A 15,154-nucleotide genomic window follows, 5' to 3' on the forward strand; every position below is an offset into this window, starting at 1 on the left:
AAAATGTCTTCTCAAATCTACTTGAACAAGATATGGTAAGAAAAGTCAAGGATACTAAATGAAAGGATGAGGGGGTAGTTATGACATTAATGATAGGTGGATGATGTGGATGGGAGGAAGGGACATAAAAGGGGAAGGATGATGAGAGGAGAGGGGGAAATCCTTGGTCTTGGCTTTGTTTTGGGGGAGGAATGTGGAAAAAGAGAAGGGTAGAATGGAGAGATAAATGAGGGAATACAAACTTGGATCTGGAGAGTGTGTGTTAAACTTGGACACACTACATCTGTGTGGACTTGGGCTTGGAGGGCTAGGAAACCCATGTAGGTTTCCTGGGCTAGGAAATACTTCCTAGTTTTCTGGAGGAAAATCCAATCGAGTAGTCAAGAGGAGCATCCCAATAGAGTCAGGAGTTTAGGAGAATCTCAACTAAACTATTGAAACAAGTATTCCTCCATTTAATGATTACTTATGTATATGGTTGCAATGAAATTATTACTTATTTAATTTGTGGTAAATAAATTTTCACGGTATATTGTCATCAAATAAATGTTTGGATATAAATACATTATTTCTCTTCTTATTGTGTTTAAAATTAGATCAATTTATTTTTTAGTTAGAGGACCCTAGGAGGGATCCTCATATGTGGTATCAGAGCCCAGATTCAAAATCCGGACCCAAAACCCACTAGACCCAAATCTCCGGTAAAAGAGTTTATAACCCTCATAATTACTTGCAAGCATTTTTATTATAAAAATTATGTGGAACTGATTTTGTTTAGGACTAATTTAATGATTTTTTTTTCATTTTACCAGAATTTTAGAACTTCTTTTATCACTGTCGTGTGTATATTTAACTGCATCACTCTGATCTCTTATCTGAAGCTCACAATATTTGTTGTTAAAAAGCTCATCAGTCTGCTGGGGTCTCTTGTTTTTTGGTTCTCTTTATTTTCCTTGGCATCATTCACTAGTAATAAACCTTCCATTACCAAGCCATTCCCATTTTCACCAATTTTCCTCACGTGATCAAACTCATTGGTAATTTTACCCATAGGATCTTTTTTTTTGAACTTATAACCCTTTCCTTCCTTAGCAGCTGATAAATGTGTAGTTTGATCACTTGCACATGTGTGAATCTCTTGTTGCCCTGTTTGATCTTGCTTATTTCCTACATTCGTACAATCAAACGTCTTGGATTTATCTTCTTTTCTCTTCCTCTTCTTGGAATGTTTTTTTGTTCAATATTTGGGCCTTTCTTGAATTAGGTGTAGTATCTTGCTTGTGATCAATAGAACCCAAAATCTCATCTTCCTCATGTTTAACCACTGTATGCTTCTCCTCACTCTATCGGTGCACAGCATTTGGTTGTTCCTTCAAGTGAAGGACACTTCCCTGATTACCAAGAGGAATGTTTTCGTTTGAAGATGGCTCAACATTTTGATTCGATATACTGCTAGCCTGAAATGCCTTGGCTTTTGATTTATGTTTCTTTACCTTTGAATGTAGTGACCAAGTTTCCCTGCTTGTGGTCTTCATATTGCAAAGACTGCAAGCCCAGGGAGGGCGAGTTGACAACCCAACACTCAAATCAACATCAACATTCTCACTTGCATTAGGTTTTTCATAGTAACAGTTACCCCAATTCATAGTACTACAAAGCACAAAATGATCGATGTGGAATTCAAACACTTGGGCGTGAGATTGACAGGCCATTAAATTGACAGCTGTGGGATTTGAACGCACGCCCTTTCGGGCCAGAGCGTAAATCTGACGCCTTACACCAGTCGGCCAAACTGTCATTAAAAATTCTAGCCAACGCCATTCAGCCCATGAAATTCTTTCGCATTTTCACATGGATCTGAGATTACCAAACCTGGAATGCGAGGGCACAAAACTACAAAAAAAAAAGACTTTCGTTCTGTTCGTATCGATGTGGGAATCGATCCAGTTTTCCCAAGTAGTCATTCCTTTCCTGTAAGCTACCATGAAATCCATGCTCATGTATAAAGTATTCCCTTTCTATAGGTAATCCCAACTATTTTTTTTTTACTCGAACAAAGTGTCAACCGTTCAGTCTGCCATTAAAGATCACAATGCGATAGAAGATCACTGTCTAAATCTAACATGTATCATTAATGGCTTACATAAAAGTACCCTCTGAGATTTCCTGTGTGATTCCACCAATGGCCGAAGTTAAAATCAAGAATATAGGCTACCTTGCATCCTCGATCATTACTCTTGACCAAGTCCAGACGAAGCACCACTTTTTGTTGTCCTTGAACTGTAGTGGTCACCATATCTACCAGGTATGGAGCTCAATAAAACTACACTATAACTCAGTAATCCTGCCAATACCCAAATCATAACAATTTAGATTAACATAATAACATCAAAGAGATCATATTATCTAAGTATCCAGTACCCACCATGGATCAATGAGTGGGGAAGGATGTAAGTAAAATCCTTCATCTGCAATTTCTGAAGAGGGAAGAGCCATAGTAGAGAAAGCCAAAACCCTCTCCAGCACTTGCAGCCAAACAAAAATAAATGAGAGGAGAGGGTGGGGAGAAGGAAGGTAAGTCAAAATATTGTTTCCAACTCTTCCTTCTAGCTCTGTCTCTCCCTCTCGTGAAGAAGCTGAGAACTTGTCACATTCAAAATCAAATCGTTTTTTACAAGCTCGAGCATGGGTCTGAGTCTCAAAGACTTGTAGTGCAGAAAATTATGGAAACATATGATAAAAGGAAGGGAAATGAGGAGTTATAGAGTAAGAGTGTAGCGAGTGCACAGGTGTAATGTAAGGGGAGGTGGAGGATGAGCCATGGCCGTAGGCGGCAAGGAGGATTAATTACAGTAGAAATGCATTTAATGAAGGTGTTGCAATTGCATGATGTGTGGGGACGGGTTTGGAAAACTGTCTACCTCCTTAGTGAATGAAAGGCAAGGAGGGAGTTAATGTGCCACACATAAATTGTTGTTCCTCCACCTCCTTTGCATCGCTTCTGGTGCGCTACCAGCAAAAACAGTGAAAGCGCATTTACTACGTTGGAGGATGAAAATCGATACACGAAAGTAAGTGGATGGATGGAATTGGGAAGCATTGGATACTTCAATATCATATCGATACTTACGACCATCATCGCCTCAACGGCATGACGAGACTTCACGCAAGTAAGCACGACATTTAACATTCTAATAACTCCCACACTGAAAAAATGCAATCTTCCTAATTCACTTAACGCCACTCTCCAAAATATGGAAAATCGCCTTCACCATTTCAACAATCTGTTACCTTTTTAATACTATTACAAGTGCTATATAAACACAATTTAGGAGTGTAGCAGGTATGTTTCGTTTTGGCCTTTACATAAATCATACATTTTCCATAAAGTTGAATATATTTTTTTAATTAGAATTTGGCCAAGTGTTTCACTATTTTAATATTATATATGGATTTAACTTTATCAAAAAATTAAAAAGAAAATTTCACAACTTTACAATTTTTTTTTATTTTAATCTGATTTAACTAAAAATCTATCCAAAAATCAAATTATATAAAAAAAAATATAAATAAAAATAAAATTAATTTCAATACAAATTTCAATACCATGGGCTAAACCCTCTTAGTTGAAATGATTTGAATTTTAGATTTCAAATGGACTTGTTTATGCCGAGAAAACTTTACTATGCCATGTAAAATGTAGAATTGTGTTTGTTAATCCACAGTTTCATGTTCTTGCATAATTTTTTTTCCTTGCAAACCATTATACATTATTACAGAAAACAACTACTGCGTGAGAGACAATTTCTATGTGTAAAATATTATGCTATAGGAAATACAAATATTTTGTGTGACACGTATTATGACTTAAACTTGTAACACTCGACTTACAAACTATATCATGATACATTGTGGTTTCTTTTTTAGTTATTTTAGTATAGATTTGTGGTTTTATTTTTTAAGATATTTCAATATAGATTTACAATCTTGAAACAATTTTAATCACTTATATATATTATACATTTGAACTTATACATATTATACATTGAAACACCAATTTTGAAGGTTAATTTGAATATTTATTAATTTCAACATAATTACATATCTATTCATAAACGGTATTCATAAACGGACAGGGGGGTTATGGTTCTCTCATGAATATACATTATATGTAATGAAGGCCAACAACTTGTTACTTGTTTGGTTTGGGGTTGGAATCAAAACAACCTCCCAGAGTCAACGATGTTTAATTCGTGTTCCCATAGTATATATCTAACAATAATGTCAAAATTGAGTTGATTGAGACAGTTAGGTGTCTACTTTGAAAACTAATCTAGCATTGTTGATGGAATTTCAAGAGGATACCTAGTTATAATAATGTGATTAAAAATGGTAATTTAATGTTCATGTGAATGCCCAAAATATATAAGATGGATTTAGGATGATTGTTTAGGGATATTTAAAGATATTTGAGGGTGACTAGCAGTGCATCGTAGCACTTGCTTAGATAGAAATGGGAGAGGATTTAGTAGATCCTTGGGAATCTGCTCAGTATTAATAATACTTGTTTACGAGCATATTAAAAGAAAAACTTATGACTATCATTATATACATGTGTGTAAGTCACCTAAGAGTACACAAGTCCTAAGTTGAATTAATAAGTCTTGCGTATCATACAGATATTTGAACAAATCAAAATGGTGAGGATGTGAAGAAATCAAGGTCAAGGAGGGTCATCACAAGGATCTCCTACAAATAACCCATTACCATCACCAGAGTTGGCTCTCATCTTGCATTCCCTATAAGCAATTAATGAGACTTTAAGAGGGTGCCAAACAATTGAAGTGGAAGTGGAGCACCCTCCATCAAGGTTGGGAAATCTCGAGGGATCAAGAGACTCTGTTAGAGCACCTACAATCGAGGACATTACTAGGGAGATCCGAACGATTAAGCTTTCAAAGTTTGTTGGAGGTTGTGCCAGCGAACGTGTAAATGCCTAGTTAGAAGGAATGAGAAGGTGCTCTGCACTAAGGGATTATACTTCCAATTCAAAAGCTAAAATAGCAATATTCCAACTCAGAGATAGTGCTCTGAATTGATGGGGTGACATAGACGTTGTCAACTACACCTCACTCTAGACACAATTACTTGGGAGTTATTTGAGGAGATATTCAGGAAAAAGTACCTACCAGCATATTATGAAGAACAACAAGTAGGATCCTTGCATGCTTTGGTACAGATAAATTGTACGGTAGAAGAATATGAGATTAGATTCATGGAATTGGTCAAGTATGTCTCCTACATGGATACTGCTCAGTGCCAAGCATATCGTTTGATTTATGGATTGAACCCTAATATTAGGGAAATGTTGCACATGTGGAAACCATCCTCAGTTGTAGAAGTTGTAGAACATGCTTGTTATGTTGAAGAGCACTTAGAATTAAAGGGTGGAAACAAAACCATTTTTCCACAACAACCAATGCTTATGGGGAAGGCCCCTCGTACATTCCTAAGGGGAGGAAGTTTGAGGCCACCGCCATATGGAAACATGGTTGTACCCAGAGCACCAACAATGGGGATTTCAATGGTTACTAGTGCAGCTTCATCTGCAGTTCAAGGATTTGTGCAAATCAAGGTCATACACGAGGAGAACAAGTAGGGGTAGGGGTCCCAAGGGAAGGAACTCTTTCAAAAGAACTCCACAACATTATGTTCAAAGTATACCATGCATCACTTGTTGGGGATGTGGAGGACCTCATTACCAGCGTGATTGTCCTGAGTTACAAAATGGTAACAACCATGGAGAAGGAAAAGCACAAATGGGGGGAGCAAGTGGCCACCATCGAATCTATGCAGCAGTTGATAACCAATATGTTGAACACCAATCTGCCGTGGTAGAAACCTTAGGTATGATAAACAAAGTAAAACATAAAATTTTGTTTGATTCAGGTGCTACAGATAGTTTCATTTCACCAATTGCATTAGAAAAATGTGGGTTGGCAGCCTATGAACATGATGACTTTAAGCAAGTTGAGATGGCTTCTAGGATAAAACAAGTAGTAGGACCTAGTGTTGACTAATGTCAAGTAAACCTCGAGGTGTGTATAACTAAGTTGAAGGCATACGTCACAACATTGGGGACGCACGATGTAATTATTGGAATGGGCTGGCTAGAAGCTCATCGAGCTTTGGTAAACTGTTTCAAGAAGAAGGTGATTTGTTTAGATGATGAAGGTAGGTCAATTGAGATTTGTGGAATCAAGAGAGGAGTGTAACTATGATTCATATCCATGATGATGGTAAAACTTTTTCTCTGAAAAGGTTGCAAACTATATGTGGTCGAGGCTATAAGTGACTAGAAAGGACCCTTCCTAGATCAACACCCAATTTTGTCAGAATTCAAGGATGTTTTTCCTAAGGAATTGCCTGGATTACCTCCTGCAAGGGAGATTGATTTCACAACTGACCTAAAACTTGGTGCAGAACCAATATCTAAGACACCCTATAGGATGACAACTCCAGAAATTTGTGAGTTGCAAATGTAGTTAAAAGAGCTTTTAGACTTGGGATTTATCAGACATAGTATTTCACCTTGGGGTGCACTAGTGATTTTTGTCAAGAAGGATGGTTCCTTAAGGCTATGCATAGATTATAGGGACTTGAATAGATCCACAATAAAGAATAGGTACCCGATACCCAGAGTAGATGACATATTTGATCAAATGAAGGGAGCAACGTTTTCTTAAAGATCGATCTAGGATATGGATACCACCAATTGAGGATTAAGGAAGGTGACATCTCAAAAATTGCATTTCGAACTCGGTTTGGGCACTACGAGTTTGTAGTTGTTCCATTTGGTTTTACCAATGCAACAACAGTATTCATGAGCCCCTTGAATAGTGTGTAAAGGAAGTATTTGGACCCATTTTTGCATGTCTTTCTGGATAAAATTCTTGTGTATTCCAAGAATGAAAAAGAGAATGAAAAGCACCTAAGAGTTGTATTGACTTGCTTAAGGGAAAATAAATTGTATGGAAAATTGTCAAAATGTTCCTTCTTTCAGAAGAAAGTTCATTATCTTGGGCACATCATTTCAGGAGAAGGGATTCCAGTTGACCCGGAAAAGGTAAAGGCCATAATGGATTGGCCAATACTGAAAAATGCACATGAGTTGCGTAGTTTTGTGGAGCTAGCAGATTATTATCGCAGGTTTGTGGAAGGGCGCTCGAGGATTTCAAAACCCATCATCACATTACAGCGAAAACGGGTCAGGTATGAATGGACATATGAATGTGACACTGCATTCACTGAACTAAAGAGTTTATTAGCTAGTGCACGAATACTTTGAGTACCGGACATGGGAAAATAATTCATTGTCTGCATCGATGCTTCGAAGCAAGGATTGGGAGCAGTACTGATGCAAGAAGGTGGAGTAATAGCTTACACATATAGAAAATTGAAGAAACATGAAGAGTTGTATGCTACCCATGACTTAGAGTTAGCAGCAGTGATGTTAGCTTTGAAACTGTGGAGACACTACCTCGTTGGGAGAAGATTTGAGTTAAGAACAGATCATCAAAGCCTGAAGCACCTCTTCATGAGTGAGTATGATTTTGATATCTCATACATTAAAGGAAAGGAGAATGTGGTGGTCAATGCACTAAGCAGGAGGCCACGAACCTTCTCCCTAGTAGCCTTGAGGGTCAATTTGAGGGAACATGTGTTGAAGAAACTCTTTGAAGACAATTGGTATCTAAAGGTTATATCAGCACTCCAGAGTGGGAAACAGATAGAACCAAAGTTTGAGAGATATGTCCTTGAACCAGATGGATTATTGAGATTTCAAGGGAGAATGTACATACCTAAGGAAGGGGGTATAAGAAGAACCATCCTCGAAGAGTCACATAGAGCACTCTATTGTGCACATCCTGGAATGAAGAAGATGTATGCGGACATGAAGAAACTCTTCTTGTGGGCAAGCATGAAGCGTGACATAGTTCAGTTTGTAACCAAATGTCTTGAATGTCAATGAGTGAAGGCTGATCATCGCCATCAGCAGGACTTATACAACCACATGACATCCCTATGCCTAAATGGGAGGCATTTTCTATGGATTTTGTTGTGGGTTTTCCACTCACGTCGCAGAGGCACAATGCTACATTGGTTGTAGTTGATAAATTGACTAAAAGTTCCCATTTCATCCTAGTAAGAGACACTTACGATGTTACTGATGTGGCACGAGTTTTTATAAGTGAAGTTATTCGACTACATGGTTACCCACAAAGATCATTTCTGATAGAGACTATCGATCTACATCTAGGTTTTGGAAAAGTTTACAGTCAACACTAGGGACTCAGTTGAACTTGAGCATTGTATATCATCCAGAAACAGATGGGCAGTCTGAAAGAGTAAATCAGGTTTTGGAAGACATGCTTAAAATGTACGTCATGGATAATCAGACTCAGTGGGAAAGTTACTTACCATTGGTAGAGTTTTCCAATAATAACAATTACCATAGTTCAATCAAGATGCCTGCTTACTAGGCTCTATATGGGAGGCCATGTAGGATGCCATTGAGTTGGGAAAAGTTGGAGGACTGAGTAATAGTTTGGCCAGAATTAGTTCAGGAAATGGAGGAACAGGTAAGACAGATTCGACAAAGGTTAAAGGAAGCACAAGATAGACAGAAGAGTTATGTTGATTCACATAGGATTGATCACGGTTATGAAGTAGGGGACCAAGTTTTTATTTGTATCCGACCCAAAAAAAGCACCATTCGGTTTGGGAAAGGGACGAAGTTGTCACCTTGGTTTGTAGGACCTTTTAGGATCAAGGAGAAGATTGGACCAGTTGCCTATCGTCTTGTACTGCCAGCCCATTTTCATAAAACTCATGATGTTTTTCATGTATCTATTTTACGAAATTATGTTTCTGATGAATCTCACAAACTGGATTGGAGGGAATTGCAGGTCTCGGACATGGGAACCATAGTGGTCGAACCATTATGCATATTGGATTGTAGGGTTCGATAGCTCAGACGTCGCATGGTGGACCAGGTTAAGGTCCAGTGGGACAAGTATAGCCGAGGATCTGCTACCTAGGAGGATGCAGAGACTATACATCGTGACTACCCCTCATTTTTTGAGCATATGTGATGCCCATTTTGACTTTGATAGCTACCTATGCTAAGGCTCTATTTTTCAGTTTCATGTTATTTATTTATGAACGCTAATATTGAGGCATTTAGTTGGACATGTGAAACTACTTATAGAAATCATTAGATGGATTAGGTATTGATGATGGAAATGTTTGATGTATGACCTAATAGATGACTTACTTGGTGATGATTTATCTAGTGCATGACTTATCAGAGTTATTGTTGTTTTATGATTTATCTAATGTAAGATTTATTTCCAGTATGAACTACAAAATTGACACGTGGATATTGACTTAATAACATGATGTTGAAGATAACTTATATATATATATAGTTGTTATATATTTGCATGAGTGAGAACTAACCTGCAAATTGGAAAGAACTATATGATAGTCAAGATCTACTCTTCCATTGCAGAAGGTTGAGACATCTAATGAGGAAAGGTATGATGTACATTGTTCTATTACATTTTGTATCTACTTGATATGCACTCTTATGACATGGGTAAAATGTAAATGGTAGGTGACAAGACTACCTGACTGGATTATTCGATGACAAGTATCCAATCAATGTTGTAGTGTGGTCCATATTAGGGTGTTGACCCTAGTTGTAAGGAGGGGTGGAGGTATTTCCCACCGTGTAACCTCCAAACCTGCAATCATGGGAGCACAGTGATGGACACACTCCCCTAGACGTGTGATGACGATTGCTAGTTGCCTGCTGGGGAAGCTAGGTAAATATAGTCGATGCTTCTGCCATATTGGTTTTATTAGTGGTTATATTGGTATAGCCGATGCCATAGTATATAGCAGCAGAGGATGGATAGTGTGGAAATGAAAGTATGTTAGGAAGGATAGGAGGATATAGATTAGTTGGAGACTCTTGATGGGAAGTGTTATCATTGCTTGACTTATTAAATTTTACTACTACAACTCCCTCTCTATTTTGTTATGCCTTATTGTCAAATTGCTTTCGAACTTCTTGTATCTTTTTCACTCTAACTTCTAGAAAACATTTTCTGAAGGACGGGTGTATGTAATGTCCTACTTAATCTTATCATGCAAATTTTATTAGTGTTTAAATTACATGAAAATATTGACTTATAATTATCAAGAAATATTGGTATATACCTACATTTTTGAAACTGTAATTTTATTTACTGATATAAATTTTATTATCGTTATTATTCAATTCCTAACTTGTCTTCTCAAATTTAATTTTGGATAGGATATGGTCTCATTCCATTTATTCCAAATTAAATATCCATATCCCAAGGTGTCTTCTCAAAATATACTTGGGAGAATGTATGGTCTTCTCCAATTAATTTCCAAATTAAATATCCATATCTTATCTCCAAAATGTCTTCTCAAATCTACTTGAACAAGTCATGGTAAGAAAATTCAAAGATACTAAATGAAAGTATGAGGGGGTAGTCATGACATTAATGATAGGTGGTTGAGGTGGATGGGAGGAATAGACATAAAATGGGAAGGATGATGAGAGGAGAGGGGGAAATCCTTGGTCTTGGCTTTGTTTTGGAGGATTTTGTTTTGAGGGAGGAATGTGGAGAAAGAGAAGGGAGAGAATGGAGAGATAAATGAGGGAATACAAACTTGGATCCGGAGAGTGTTTGTTAAAATTGGACACACTACATCTAGTTGGACTTGGGCTCGGAGGGCTAGGGAACTTGTGGAGGTTTCCTGGGCTAGGAAATGCTTCCTAGTTAGCTAGAAGGAGAATATAGTCAGGTAGTCAAGAGGAGCATCCCAACAGAGTCAAGAGTTCAGGAGCATCTCAACTAAGCTATTGGAACAAGTATTCCTCCATTTAGTGATTACATATATAAATGGTTGCAATGAAATTCTTACTTATTTCATTTGTGGTAAATAATTTTTAATGCTATATTGTCATCAAATAAATGTTTGGATATAAATAAATTATTTCCCTTCTTATTGTGTTTAAAATTAGATAAATTTAGTTTTTAGTTAGAGGACTCTAGGAGGGATCCTCACAGAGCTGGAGTTGAGCGAGGAGTGAGAGCTACGTAGAAAGTATACTTTAGTTAGCAGGTAGGGAGATAGTCATGATGGAAGGTTTAGTTAGTTTACAGATCCATATTCCTTCAACAGTCTGCAATCTATTTATCTCCATTTAGTAACTATTTTAAATAAATTAAACAAATTATCTATTAGATATAGATTAGTTGACTACTATGAAGTTAGCCTCACCAAATATTTCACCACTTTTAGGAAGTTAAACTATGCTAAAAAACATTCAAAACATTTAAACAAAACAAACTTTACACAAAATCTTTCAATAATCTTTAAGAAAACATCAACTCGAAATCATGGCTTACTCCCATATAATTTATGGTTTCGGTGCTTCTCTAAAACACGTAATTCTGGAACAGAGAAAAAACATTTACATCTTTAGGTTACTGTGAAAAGTCAACATGTCATGATTCACTGAACTCTCAAATACACATTGCAAAATATTAGGGGGGTCTTCTCGTGTGATTACCGTTGCTCTGCATGGATGTTGAGATTTCTATCACAGGCCCCAAATGAATTGACCTCTTGGATAGACATGGTTGTGAACGAGATCTGGGTAGTTAGATGATGCAGGAAGCCTCAGATGCAATTGCAATTATAGGGAGAAGTTTTTGCAGATATTTTTGCAAGCAGTGCCTAGCAAGGCATGATATAGAAGCCATCTGGAATGAAAGAATTAATAGTAACCAGATATTATTCACAGTGATATAAGAATATGAAGAAATCGCATATACCAATCACAGTGGTGTTCTTCCTTTCACCTGTAAGGCCACCATGACAAGTAGTTATTAGTAACGCCAAAGATCCTCAGATTTGAGAATGTATAGCTAACTATACACAAATATCCAGATTCAAGCTTGATGGTAGAATGAATCATATTTTAATATATTGAGAGAAAAATTCAAGCGTTGAGGTTTGTAATCATACTTTTACACACGTTGGGAAACCTACCACTTCCGAGGCATTTGTCGAGCTGCGTGGAGCCATCGCTACAATAGCATAAAAACTTTGCAGGTTCGGAAATGTTATAACCAAAAATCCCCTTAGTCCCCAAACAAGCGCGACACTTTTGATCTATGTTCCGGTGGACATCCCATGCTATCTTCACCTCATAAGAAATGAAATGTACTATAGTCTATAAGGTATTAGTTAGTTACGGTACTATTCAACTTGTTCTCAAAATCCTGGAGCTTGGAACAAAGATCTTTGATATAAAGCAGAGAAGCTTTGTCCATTTTTTCACGCCTTTTCCACTCAGCCTTAACATGATTCAGAATATTTTCACGACCATTTGCAAGCTTTCTCCGGCATTTTCATGGCTTTCTCTCTTCTCCAACAGACCTTGAGTCTTTAATTGAGGCAGAGGGTTTTACTGCAGCAAACGTTGAATATTTAATTCTCTCTTCTCCAACAAACCTTGAGTCTTTAACTGAGGCAGATGGTTTTACTACAATAGACGTTGAATATTTAATTCTCTCTTCTCTAATAGACCTTGAGTCTTTAATTGAGGAAAAGGGTTTTGCTACAGTAGACGTTGAATCTTTAATTCTCTCTTCTCCAACAAACCTTGAGTATTTAATCGAGTCAAAGGGTTTGACTGCAGCAGACGTTGAATCTTTAATTGTGGTAGAGGGTTCTACAACAGACAACTTTGATTCAATGCTAGAGCGCAGGGTTTTATGGATTGGACGGTAAACCAATGGTCTCATCTTTTATTGCTATAAATAGCTAAATTCCTCTCATTCCAGCCATCATGAAATATTTAGGAGAGTTTGAATCAATGTAGATATATGCACAACACATGTTAAGTGCTGAACACACTAAACACACAACACTCTAGGAATTGTCGAACAGTTAACTACCATCAAGGAGATCTGCAAACTAGATTATCTGTATAAAATAATGTTGTTGGGCTCAAGGTTCTAAAATGGTATTTAACTATTGAAATGAAGAAAACAATGAACGAACCAAATTGTATTTCAACGAATTATTCGCAGATCGAATCTAATGGACAAATTTCCGAGATTTTTTCCCTGATTCGAGCGAATTTGGTAACTATGTTTATAATCATAATAAATGAAAAACATATTACAGAGGAAAAGATTAAAGGAAAGGATGATTTAAAACACAAAAGAATGACCATATGCAAAATTTAACACTTTCTGGCTTTAGGGGAGGCACTGTTATCTGTTAGGTGGACTAAAATACACATAAATACACAGAATAATGCTGAACTTTTAGAAATGACAGTTCCAAGTCTAAAAATCAAAATACAATATGATCACTTTATCTGGCTCTCAAACAGGTTTTGCTTTCTGGGACAGGTACTACTTCAGTTGCATGGTATGCATAGCCATTTATCAATATGAGCGTGATCATTTACCATACAAAGAAGCGATCTTATACCATTATAGTGAAAGAGACCATTCGAGTTTCTTGCGGTTAGAGAGAGACAAATACCTGATCATCCTAAACCGTTTTTTCTTGTTATTCATTAACTCATTTCAGTTGTGGATCAATGATGAAAATTCTTTCAATCGTCTAACACATAAATCCATGATGCAGAATAGGACACGGGGTGGTTGGGGGAATTCATTTCAAAGGGAAACACCTTACCGCGTAACTAGCCAAGTGTGCAAAGTTTTTAAAAAAAATTATACCTTAAAATCTTTAAAAAAAAACTATATAATTTATAGTTAAATGTATTTTAATTTCCAAATTTATTAATTATTGAAGGGTGCAAAATTTTTATCTAACACATATTTATCATTAGAAATGGCAGTGGCAAGTCTAAAAATCAAAATACAATATGATCATTTTATCTGGCTCTCGGATAGGTACTATTTTCTCAGGCAGGTACTGCTTAAGTTGCATGGTATGCATAGCCATTTATCAATCTGAGCGTGATCATTTACAATACAAAGAAGTGATCTTATACCATTATAATGAAAGAGACCATGCAAGTGTCTTACGGTTAAACCATTTTTTCTCATTATTCATTAACGTATTCCAGCTGTGGATCAACGATGAAAATTCTTTCAATCGTCTAAAAAACAAATCCACGATGCAGAATAGGACACGGAGGTGGCTGGGGGCATTCATTTCAAAGGGAAACACCTTATCACGTAATTAAACATATTATATAATGATAAATATATCTCACATAAAAAATTTGCACCCTTCACTAATTAATAAATTTGGAAATTAAAATATATTTAACTATAAATTATATAGTTTTTTTTTTTTTAAGTAGGAAATTTATTTAAAAACTTTGCACACTTGGCTAGTTAATAAATTTGGAAATTAAAATACATCTAATTATAAATTATATAGTTTTTTTTATGATTTTAAAGTAAGAAATTTATTTTAAAATTGTAAACTTTTTTCACTAGTTTTATTTATTTTTAATATGTAAACTATAAAAACTACAATAATTTTATTATAAATTATATAATTTATTAAAAAATACAAGTTTATATTAAAATAAGAAATTTTGTCCAATTTTTAGACCTTAATATATAAACTATTAAATAATACAATAATTTTATAAAAAATGAAAATTGTAATAATATTTATAAAAAAAATTGACTAATTTATAAGCTATTAAATTACACAATCTTATAAAAATCAAATTTTCAATAATTATAGTTTCTATAAAATTTTCACCTTCTTAAAGTAAAATAAAAAAGGGAAAATAAGGCAGCCACAAAATTTAACCCTATTCTGGTAATTATTACTTCGACAAAATAAATTTCACATCGCAGCTATATTTCGTAAGCAGACCGGTAGTAATTATTACTTTTACAATATATAGAAACGAAAAAATAAATTTCACATTGCAGCTATATGTCCTAAGCAGACTGGCCTCATTTTTTTCTATGAAGAAAAAAACACACTGTTTTTATATATAAAGATAAAAAACAGTATATCCAGAGCATATACATTT

The sequence above is a fragment of the Pinus tabuliformis genome, chromosome J (assembly GCF_031772625.1).
Source record: "Pinus tabuliformis cultivar Carrire ecotype Pingquan chromosome J, CPIR1, whole genome shotgun sequence".
Classification (NCBI taxonomy): domain Eukaryota; kingdom Viridiplantae; phylum Streptophyta; class Pinopsida; order Pinales; family Pinaceae; genus Pinus; species Pinus tabuliformis.